The sequence below is a fragment of the Narcine bancroftii genome, chromosome 14 (assembly GCF_036971445.1).
Source record: "Narcine bancroftii isolate sNarBan1 chromosome 14, sNarBan1.hap1, whole genome shotgun sequence".
Classification (NCBI taxonomy): Eukaryota; Metazoa; Chordata; class Chondrichthyes; order Torpediniformes; family Narcinidae; genus Narcine; species Narcine bancroftii.
This window is the reverse complement of record NC_091482.1, coordinates 47,273,746-47,283,154: the sequence shown is the minus strand read 5'-3', so window position 1 is coordinate 47,283,154 and position 9,409 is coordinate 47,273,746.

Below are 9,409 nucleotides of genomic sequence, written 5' to 3'. Positions count from 1 at the left end.
TTGTGTGCAATTGATGATGAGCGAGCTTTGCCTTCAGTGGGTCAGTGAGTTTCATGGTACTATTATATACTGAATAAGTCAATTGTGAATAAACAATAGGCTAATCTCAAAATATTGCCAGAAACACTGGCTTGAATTTATTGGGCATAATGTTTGATATATGCATAACACAAACGGCACAAGAGATGGTACATTATGATTGTTCATTGAAATTTCTGGCACCTAGCCATTGAGCTCCTGTTTTGATAATGAGAAGAAGGAAAGTTATTTGAGAATGAAACCACCAAAGGCACAATCAAGATGAAATAATTAAAGGATGGGCATTTGTGGAGAACAATGGATTTTCTCATAAATTTTCCTTTGAATGAGGAATTTCCATCTGTAATGACTTACGTTGGGTGCATTTATGATTCTTAAAAGGGGAAGAAGTTCATATTGCAAAATGAATTGAGGCAAAAGTAGCTGCCCTTATATTGTGGTTGGCTCGTGCCAGCCTTCCTATCCACAAACTGTCCAAATGTAAGAAGCCTTGTAATTTTACCTGTCTCGACCAGCTGCTCTGACAACTCGATCTGTAGACCTTTCACCCTTGATGGGAAAGAGTTGCACCACAGGTCCCTTTTAAATCTTCTTCCCTCTCTCCTTGTACCTTTTCCCTCTAGATTTAAATTCCACCCTAGGGAAAAGACTATGACCATTCGCCTTCCATATGCCCCTCATAGACCATAAGCCACAGCATAGGAACAGGCCCCTCAACCCAAGTGTGTGTGCCGAACATAATGTCCAACTCTGCTGCTTGCACTTGGTAGACACCCTCCACCCCATTGAGGTTCCTGTGTCCGTTCAGAAGCCTATTAAATGCTAGTATTGTATCTGCTTCCACCACTACTTCTGTTTCAGTCACCTAGCATTCTCTGTGTAAAATATTTACAGCAGACATCTCTCTTAAACTTTTTCCCCCTCTCCTTAAATGTGTGACACTTTTGTGCTGGGGAAATGTCATCAACATGTATCCATTTTATTTACCTCCATAAAGTCACCTTTGCTCCATGGAAAACAATTTCATTCCGCCAGTCTCTCCGTGTACCTCGAGCCATCCAGTCCCGGAAACAACTTTGAAACTTCTCTGCATCCTGTCTCACTTAGTCATATCCTTCCTGTGCATGGCGACCAGAAGTGGACACAGTTCTCCCTGAGCGTCCCACCACTGTATTGTACAGCTGTCACATGACATCCCAACTCTTTTACTTAATGGTCCTTACCATGAACCCAAGACCTTCTCACAATTTTGACTACTTGTGCCTCCACCTTTGGAGAAATATGAACGTACCCCAAAGTCTCTCTCTGTCTAACAATGCTGCCCTAGGCCCTGCCATTGATCCTCTATGTCCTGCCCTTGTTTAACTTCTCAAAATATAGTGAAATACGAAAGTCTGCATTCACTGTGGCTGTCATCAAAACACAGAAAAGCTGGAGAAACTCAGCTGATCTTACAGTATCCTTAGGAGGTAAAGATATATTACCAATGTTTTGGGCCTGTAATATAACTTTACTTCCTGTGGATACAACGAGACCGGCTGAGTTCCTCCGACATTTCTGTGTTTTAACTTCTCAAAATGCATCACTTTGAGTTAAATTTCAGAGTTAAATTTCTGACAAGTGTTCTGTGGTAACCTCAGATAACCTTCTTCACTGTTCACCACACCACTTATTTTGGTGTAATCTACAAACTTGCCATGTGGTGCCATCCACATTCTCATCGAAATTGTTAATATAGATCACAACAAGAGAGCACCCCAGCGCTGATCCTCATGGCATGCCTCCAGTCTGAAAATCAACCCTCTACTACCACCATCTGACCAGGGGTGGATTAACCATTAAGCTGAGTAGGCTTCAGCCAAGGGGCCTGGAAGAGAGCGGGGCCTGGAAGGGAGGGGGGAGCATCAGGATCCCAGCAGGAGTGGGGATCTCGGGCTCTACAATCCTTTTGACCTCAAAGTTCAATCGACCCCCCCCCCTCCCCGACATTTATCAACCTCATTTTTGACCCCCCTGGCATTTTTCGACTCCTTGGATAGTTCTATCGGCTTCCAGGGGTTGATATTGACCACTTTGGAGACCCCTAATTGTCATTTTATTCTATTCAATGAAGGGTGGGGCGGGGGGGTGTGGGCAAGGTCAGGGAGAGCCTCTCTAAAGGTCCGCCAAGGGGCCCAGGTGGTAGTTAATCTGCCACTACCTCTGACTCCTTCCACAAAGACAATTCGGTATTGAGTTGAGTAAAACACGAAAGTCTGCAGGCACCGGGATTGACGTAAAAACACAAGGCTGGCGAAACATCAGCAGGTCAAACAGTGTCCTTTATACAACAAAATACAGGTCCAATGTTTCGGGCTTGAGCCCTTCATCAAGTTGTGAGTGTATGTATAGAGTTTGCCAGCTTGGATCCCATCCCTACCTGTCCAACCTACCATGTAGGTCTTTGTCAAAACCCTTTGTCAATCTTTGTTAACTCTTTAAAATTAATTAAATTTCATTAATTAATAAATTTAATTAATTAAAATCAGTTAATTTCTTGAAACATCGGTTTCCCCCACACAAAGCCGCACTGATGATCCCTAACCTTTCCAAACGCGATTAGTTAGGTCCTGACTCTCAGAACTCCCCCCTGTTGCTAAAAGGGCTGTAAAAGAAAGCCACTTGGATAAAACCAAAAGAAAGAGAGCTTAAGTGATTATGTAGTAGGTTTTTTTTGTTGTTTGCTTATTTATTTCTCTTGAATCTCTACAGACATCACTGAAGTTTTAAACTTTGCTGCTAATGTGGTGCGTTCGGTAGCTTTCTCTCCACTGTGCTGCCACCTACTGACCAAATAAAGTCACTTCTGGGTAATCAGGGACATCGAGTGGGCTGGTTGTTGATTGTATTTGCTCTAAGTTAGGTAAAAAATTGAATGAAAATAAGACCTGAGCTTAGTAATATTGTCCTTGGCATTAAGACAGTATGTTTCAAAAGAGTAAAGCTAATGTGTCCCCGAAATGGAAAATTTTTGAGTAAGATTTCATGAGGTCAGCACAACATTGAGGACCGAAGGGCCGACTGCGCTGTAATCACTTTTGCACTCCTGCTAAAAATAAAATATTTCTGAAAGGCAGTGGTAATGTAATTCCTCCATCCTTTTTCCCAGCAAACCTGACTCTGTTATGACCAATGTTAAGTCCACATTGGGATGGAAATCGATGTTCTATTCTCTACCAGAGGCTCTCAACCTTTTTCTTCACCTCACTTCCCCCCCCCCACCCCACCCCGCTACTTACATACTTCCTTAAATAATCCTTTACTAATCACAGAGCACCTATGCCATAAGGGATTACTTGAAGTGGTAAGTGGGTGGAAAGAAAACGTTGAGAAGCACTGATATCCAGAAATTTGATACAATTATTGACCATTATTAGGCAGTTTTGTACCATTTTTAAAATGTGTATTGTTTACAACGATGATAAATGAACCATCTTTTGTTTTTGTTACAACTTCAAACTACCTTTATTCAAAAATAAAAAGTTAGTCATTAGATTATTCTAGAAATATAAAAGAGAGCCAGATTTGTTGTATGGAGATTTCCTCACTAGAATCAATAATAGTTTTAGTGATGGAAACGTTTTTTTTCATGTATCCTATTTTAAACATAATGTTTTAATGTATCTGACATTAGAGAATAAATATATCCATTGCAGGAGATCATAACGTGTTTAATGAAACACTGGTTGTGGGAACATTGTAGGTTATCATGGAGAATATTATGGAAATCAGGAATGTATAGATTCACGTTTTTGTTTTGCTTTTGTGTGTGAGATTGCTTGCTACTCCCTTTCACTCATTGATTTCACATCCCACTCCAGAGATTTGAGCAAATGATCAAGACTGATGCTTCTGCCCAGGACTGACGGAGTGCCACGCCACCGCAGATGCCACTTCTTGCTAAGGGGCTCTCTCTGCATGTTCACTGCCCCAACACTGTGCCACTCTTTTGCTGTAGATTTCCCTTAACTTTATTTTTAATTTTATTCAAAGTTGCTGTGTGCCGATCAACAGGGAATTTGTGTTGAGGTGGTTGTAAAGCTCTTGAAAGAATGAAAGGTACATAATAAATGCAAGTTTGTTTTGGCTATGGTCAATGTGAGAAGCTTTAATGAATTTATGAGAGCAGCATTTTTTTTAGTATTTTAAATCATTAGTATTTAATATTGATTAAATAATGTGCCAATTGAAAAATTAACATCTGAAGGAACCAGTTGAAAATCATGCTTAATTATTAATCTGTAAAAAAATCTCATAACATTCTATTGCTTTTGTACTGAAAGTATTTTCTGAATATTCAAGACAAAAAGGCTGTGCCACACCTCTTCCCCCTTTCCAGAGTAACCTAGTTGTTTGTTTCCATTGAGATGGCATCTCTCTAGAGCAAGCAATCTCACACACAAAAGCAAAACAAAAACGTGAATCTATACATTCCTGATTTCCATAATATTCTCCATGATGCTTTTAAACCTTCACCTCGGTCTACAATGTTCCCACAACCAGTGTTTCATTAAACACGTTATGATCTCCTGCAATGGATATATTTATTCTCTAATGTCAATGAACTTGTATTTCAGTGAGTTGATTGTATTTTCTATATATATTTCACCATTCCCAGCATTTGTTTTTTTTTTGTAGATTATAGCTTGTTTAAATCACCTAAAATAATGTTAATATAAAACCTGAGGAGATTTGTGAAAATGATGTTCAGCTGCAGCTTCACGCACTACATGACTGTGCCAGGATTGATAGGAATAGCTGTCATGTTGAAGGCATTTTAGGCAAACCACAAATTTGCATGAAATTGTAACTAGAAATGAGGATACTACACAAGAAGAATAACAGAAAGAATAAACTTGTATTTATAAAGTACCTTGGATATCCTAAAACACTGCAGAGCTAATAAAGTATGCAAGTGCCAGTCATTAGCTTAATGGCGTAATGATTGCCAGTGAACCAATCTTCGAATTTTGCTGCGGGAATCTGAAACTAAATTCTGTTTGCTAATAAAAGGTTGAAGGTGGCCATAAAGCTACTGTCAGTAATGGCTTTACCTGGGTCTAGCCCGAAAGCAGCCCCGACCAAAGCAAGCCCTGCGGTTGTATCAGCAGGGATAAGCAATACATTAGAACCCAGGGCAGGCCCCTCAGCCCACAATCCCACATTCTAAAAATGAATTTATAAAATACAGGTAAAAACTAATTTATGGTTCAAATTATCAGCGGTTCACCTTTTGTGTACAATATGACCAAAACAAGTGTTTCTATTAAACCTATCTGATGTTATCACCCGTGGGGTGGACAGATTTGTTATCTGGTTCTATGATTTCTGTAAATTTAAGAGTCCAGAACAATGGCTGTTGGTTTTATTGAGAATCACAGTGTGGTATAAATACTCCAGCGACACTGGAAAATCTCTTCTTATGACAATATTTCTGCAAGTAAAAAATGAAACAGCAATTTGTATCGACATCAGATAATATTTACACGGCCGTCTGTAAGCCTTGCTTTTCTTGAGAGAGATTCTCCACAATTTCAGACCTCTTGGACTAATTAAACCCTAACTTGATGCTGTTCAGCTCAGAGTCCTGTTCAACTTGACGTTCTGAGTCCTCTGTTGTAAACATCACCTGCCAAGCCTTTTGACACCTGCAATCTGGACTTCGAATGTTTTCCTCACTCCTCTGCTGAGCTCCACAACTGAGAAACTCAATCTATCTCACCCAGTAGGTCTGACCCCGCTGACTCGTTCCTTTGGTGTTTATATCATTTGGTATTTAATACATTCCTCTATGGCCTTGGTTTGCTCTATTCCTGGGGGAGGTTTTGTTTTCATTGACAGGGTGCGGTTGCTTCAGCTGAGACCAACATTTATTGGCAGCGGGTACAGAGTCGGAGGATATTTCTGTGAGCTTTCACTCAGGCCAAGCCTGAATTGTCTGTTGGAGGGCAGGGACTGGTGGGCTCCTGGTTGAAGTGGGGAAATGGCTACGATGCTCTGGTTGTCCTTCCTCCTCTTTGTTCTGCTGATACGATTCAAGCTCCCGTGACACTAAAAACTTGATCTGGATAAGGAGGCTCACTTTGAGATCTTGATTTGACTGCAGTACAGCCATTGACTGAAACGTTACAGGCAGTATGGTGGCGCAAAGAACTGGACCTCTTGAGCTGTCTCTGTGGGACGTGTGCATTCTCCCGCAGCCCAAACAGATGCTGGCGGCAGGTAAATTAGGTACCATAGAGGGGGTTGGTGGGAAAAAATTTAGGTGCAAATTGCAATGGATATGCAAGGTGAAATAGATTGCAGGAAAATAGGGGGATGGGATAGAAGAGATTGTTCTGAGAACTAGCAAAATCCTGATGGGCTGAATGTCCTCTTAGGTCATAAATAAAGGAACGGGATTGATGTGAATTCAAAGGGGCATTTCTTGTGGATTTTCTTCTTGCTGTTCTGGTACTTCAGGTCTCGGTGTTTGGTGGACACCGCTTCCCCATCACAGCTGTTCCATGCTTAATCCTTCCCTGTAATTAGACATCTTCTGGAATGCTCTTTCGCTGCACCTTTTTCTTGCCCCTCCTAACTATGACATGATTAACCACCTCGATACAAATTCTTCACTACCGTTGTCAAGTCCCTGAAAGGTTTTGCTAATTTAGAGGTGATTCATAACGTTCTTGTCAAAGCAGGGGTCCATTGATTGGAGAACATTTGAATTTTGGTTTTAACTTTCAATTTTCGAATGCAGACCTTGTCTACCATTCCGTAGGTCTGTATGGATAATGTAAATTTATATCAAGAGGGAGTTATATCAAGAGAGTGTAAGTGAGTGGAGATATTCAAGATAATAGCCAGTGGCGAACCAGCAATACACTTGTGTGGTGATGACTAACATTCTGTTAATGTATGAAGGTTGACAGAATGTGTTTTGTGCTCATAGGTTTATACTTCATACATTGCCAAGTTTAAACATGTCTTTTCTTCCAATATAAACTCTCATAAAAAGTGGTTAACAATTAAGGGAAGTGTGCTTTTTTAGAAACCACCCATCTTATGATGTTTATTCTTTGTAACCCTTGTACTCCCTGCTGAGATTTGTTGTTGATTTTTCTTTTCATTGAAATGCCTGAGGAATAAAATGAGATGCAAAAGTATATGACCCAGCCCATAAAGTGCCCTGAATAGTGGAGTGGATGAAACAGAAGCTGACGTGCAGTGTCCACACACAGGACTGGGGTGGGGGGGGGGGGGGGGAATAAGATGGAATGGAAGACACATCAATGCATTAAGAAAGTGAGAGTGAAGGCAGGTGAGACCAAGGGAAAAAGTGGAGGAAGATTAAGAGAGAAGGTTTAGATGGGAAAGAAGCAGTCAGACAAGAGTCTGAGGGGAGGTGGTGGAGCAGGAAGGATGGGAAGCAGAGAAAGGGCAAGGGAGAAGGAATGGGGGGTGGTTTCATGAGAGGAGAGATTGTGAAATGTAGAAAGGGAAGATGTTGAGGTTGGAGAGAAAGAGAAGATGCAAAGACTGGTGAAGGGGTGCAGGCTGGATAGGCAAGGATGGAAGATGAAGGATGGCTGAAGGAATGAGGAGATTGAGGGATGTGAAGACTGAGTAGGAAGGAAATGGCTTTGAGGGCATCGGACAAGAAGTGATGAAAAGAGTCATCTGAAGGATAGAGGGCAAGAAGCAAGTGAGAAAAACGGAGGGGAAAGTTAAAGATGTGAAAGAAGCTGAAGGAAGAGAGTGAGAGGAAAAGTGAATGGATAAGGGAATAAGGATGGAGGGAGTGAGAGTGAAAGCAAAGTTAAGAAGTTGACTATTCACCCTTTCATTTGACCCAGCCCATAAAGTGCCCTGAATAGTGGATGAAACAGAAGCTGACGTGCAGTGTCCACAAACATCTTTCATTTTAGCACCACATTCCTGCACTAAACCCATACACATTAGTTCCCTTAATATCAAAAATATCTACCTACCTCTTATCAGAATATCCTCACATTGAGCCTCCACTGCCTTCCTGGATAGAAAATTACAAAAGATTCATTAAGATCTCATTGAAGAAGTTTTCTTCTCATTTTCCTTCTGTCTGGTAGTCCCCTTAGTTTGATCCCTGCTCTAGATACCCCAGCCTATGAAACAAAATAACTTTTAATGTAACAGTGACTTGAACACATGCTGTCTAGAGTTTAGAAGTTGGAAAACATGCCATCTGAGAATTTTATCAGACGAACCTTGCCCTCTTGCTACAATTATACCAGTCATTAGCTGGGGAAACCATAATATTTAAGATGTGGCTTCACTGAAGCCCAAAATAAATGGAGCATAATGTGTTTACGCCTCTTGGAGTAAAAGCCGACATACCATTGACCTGTAAATATAAATCAAATAAAGCTGGAAATCTGAAATAAAAGCAGAAAAATCTGGAAACATTCAGTAGGCCCTGCATCACCTGTGGAAAGAGAAGTAGGTCAAAGGCTCCTCGATCTGAAAGTTCATTCTGTTTCTCTTTCCACCAATGCTGCCTGATGAGGGTTCCCAGCATTTCTGTCTTTTCCTGCCAATTGCCTTCCTGGTTCACTTCCTACAATTCCCATACAAGGAGGCCAGGCCACCATCAATTTTCAGATTCTCACCACTTAAAATTTCTCTACTTTTTTTTTTCATTTCATTTTTTTTTAACATTTATATTTCCTCAGCTGTCTGTTTGCCTATTCAAGTAGCCTGTCTACATCTGGCTGAATATCTGCCAGAGCACTCATGTGGCCATCTAGCTTTGGATTGCCAGTAAACACAGATATACAGTAAAATCCACAGCACCTGTGGGGATTGGTAGATTCCAGATAAGTGAATTTCACGGTAGCTAGAGACTGCGTGGAGAATTAATGGCAAGGTGTGCTAATTTTAAGCTTACTGACATTTTACCCATTTATTAAAATTTTTTTGCCGGTTGCTTGAATTCCGGATAACAAGGGTATATTTCACTTCATCTCTTCATCCATATTGTTTGTTGGATGGCACAGATTTGATGGACCAATGGGTCTTTCTTCTCTGTAGAATTCCAAGATTCCAAACCATTGAACAGTGAGGCCCCAGCATTAAGCCTCCATTTATTCTTGTTTAGACAATCCTCAATCTACAACGGTAGATTATCCCAGAAACGCGTGCTCCTGTCTGGCACCACTTCACTACCATGGTTTATACTTGTCCATTTCTGCCAGCTACAATCTCAAACCAGATGTTTCAAATCTGATTTCATGTTCATGAATGCGCATTGACTCTACTGATCCTTATAATTATTTTCTAAGTAGCCTGCTTTCACTTCCATAATACT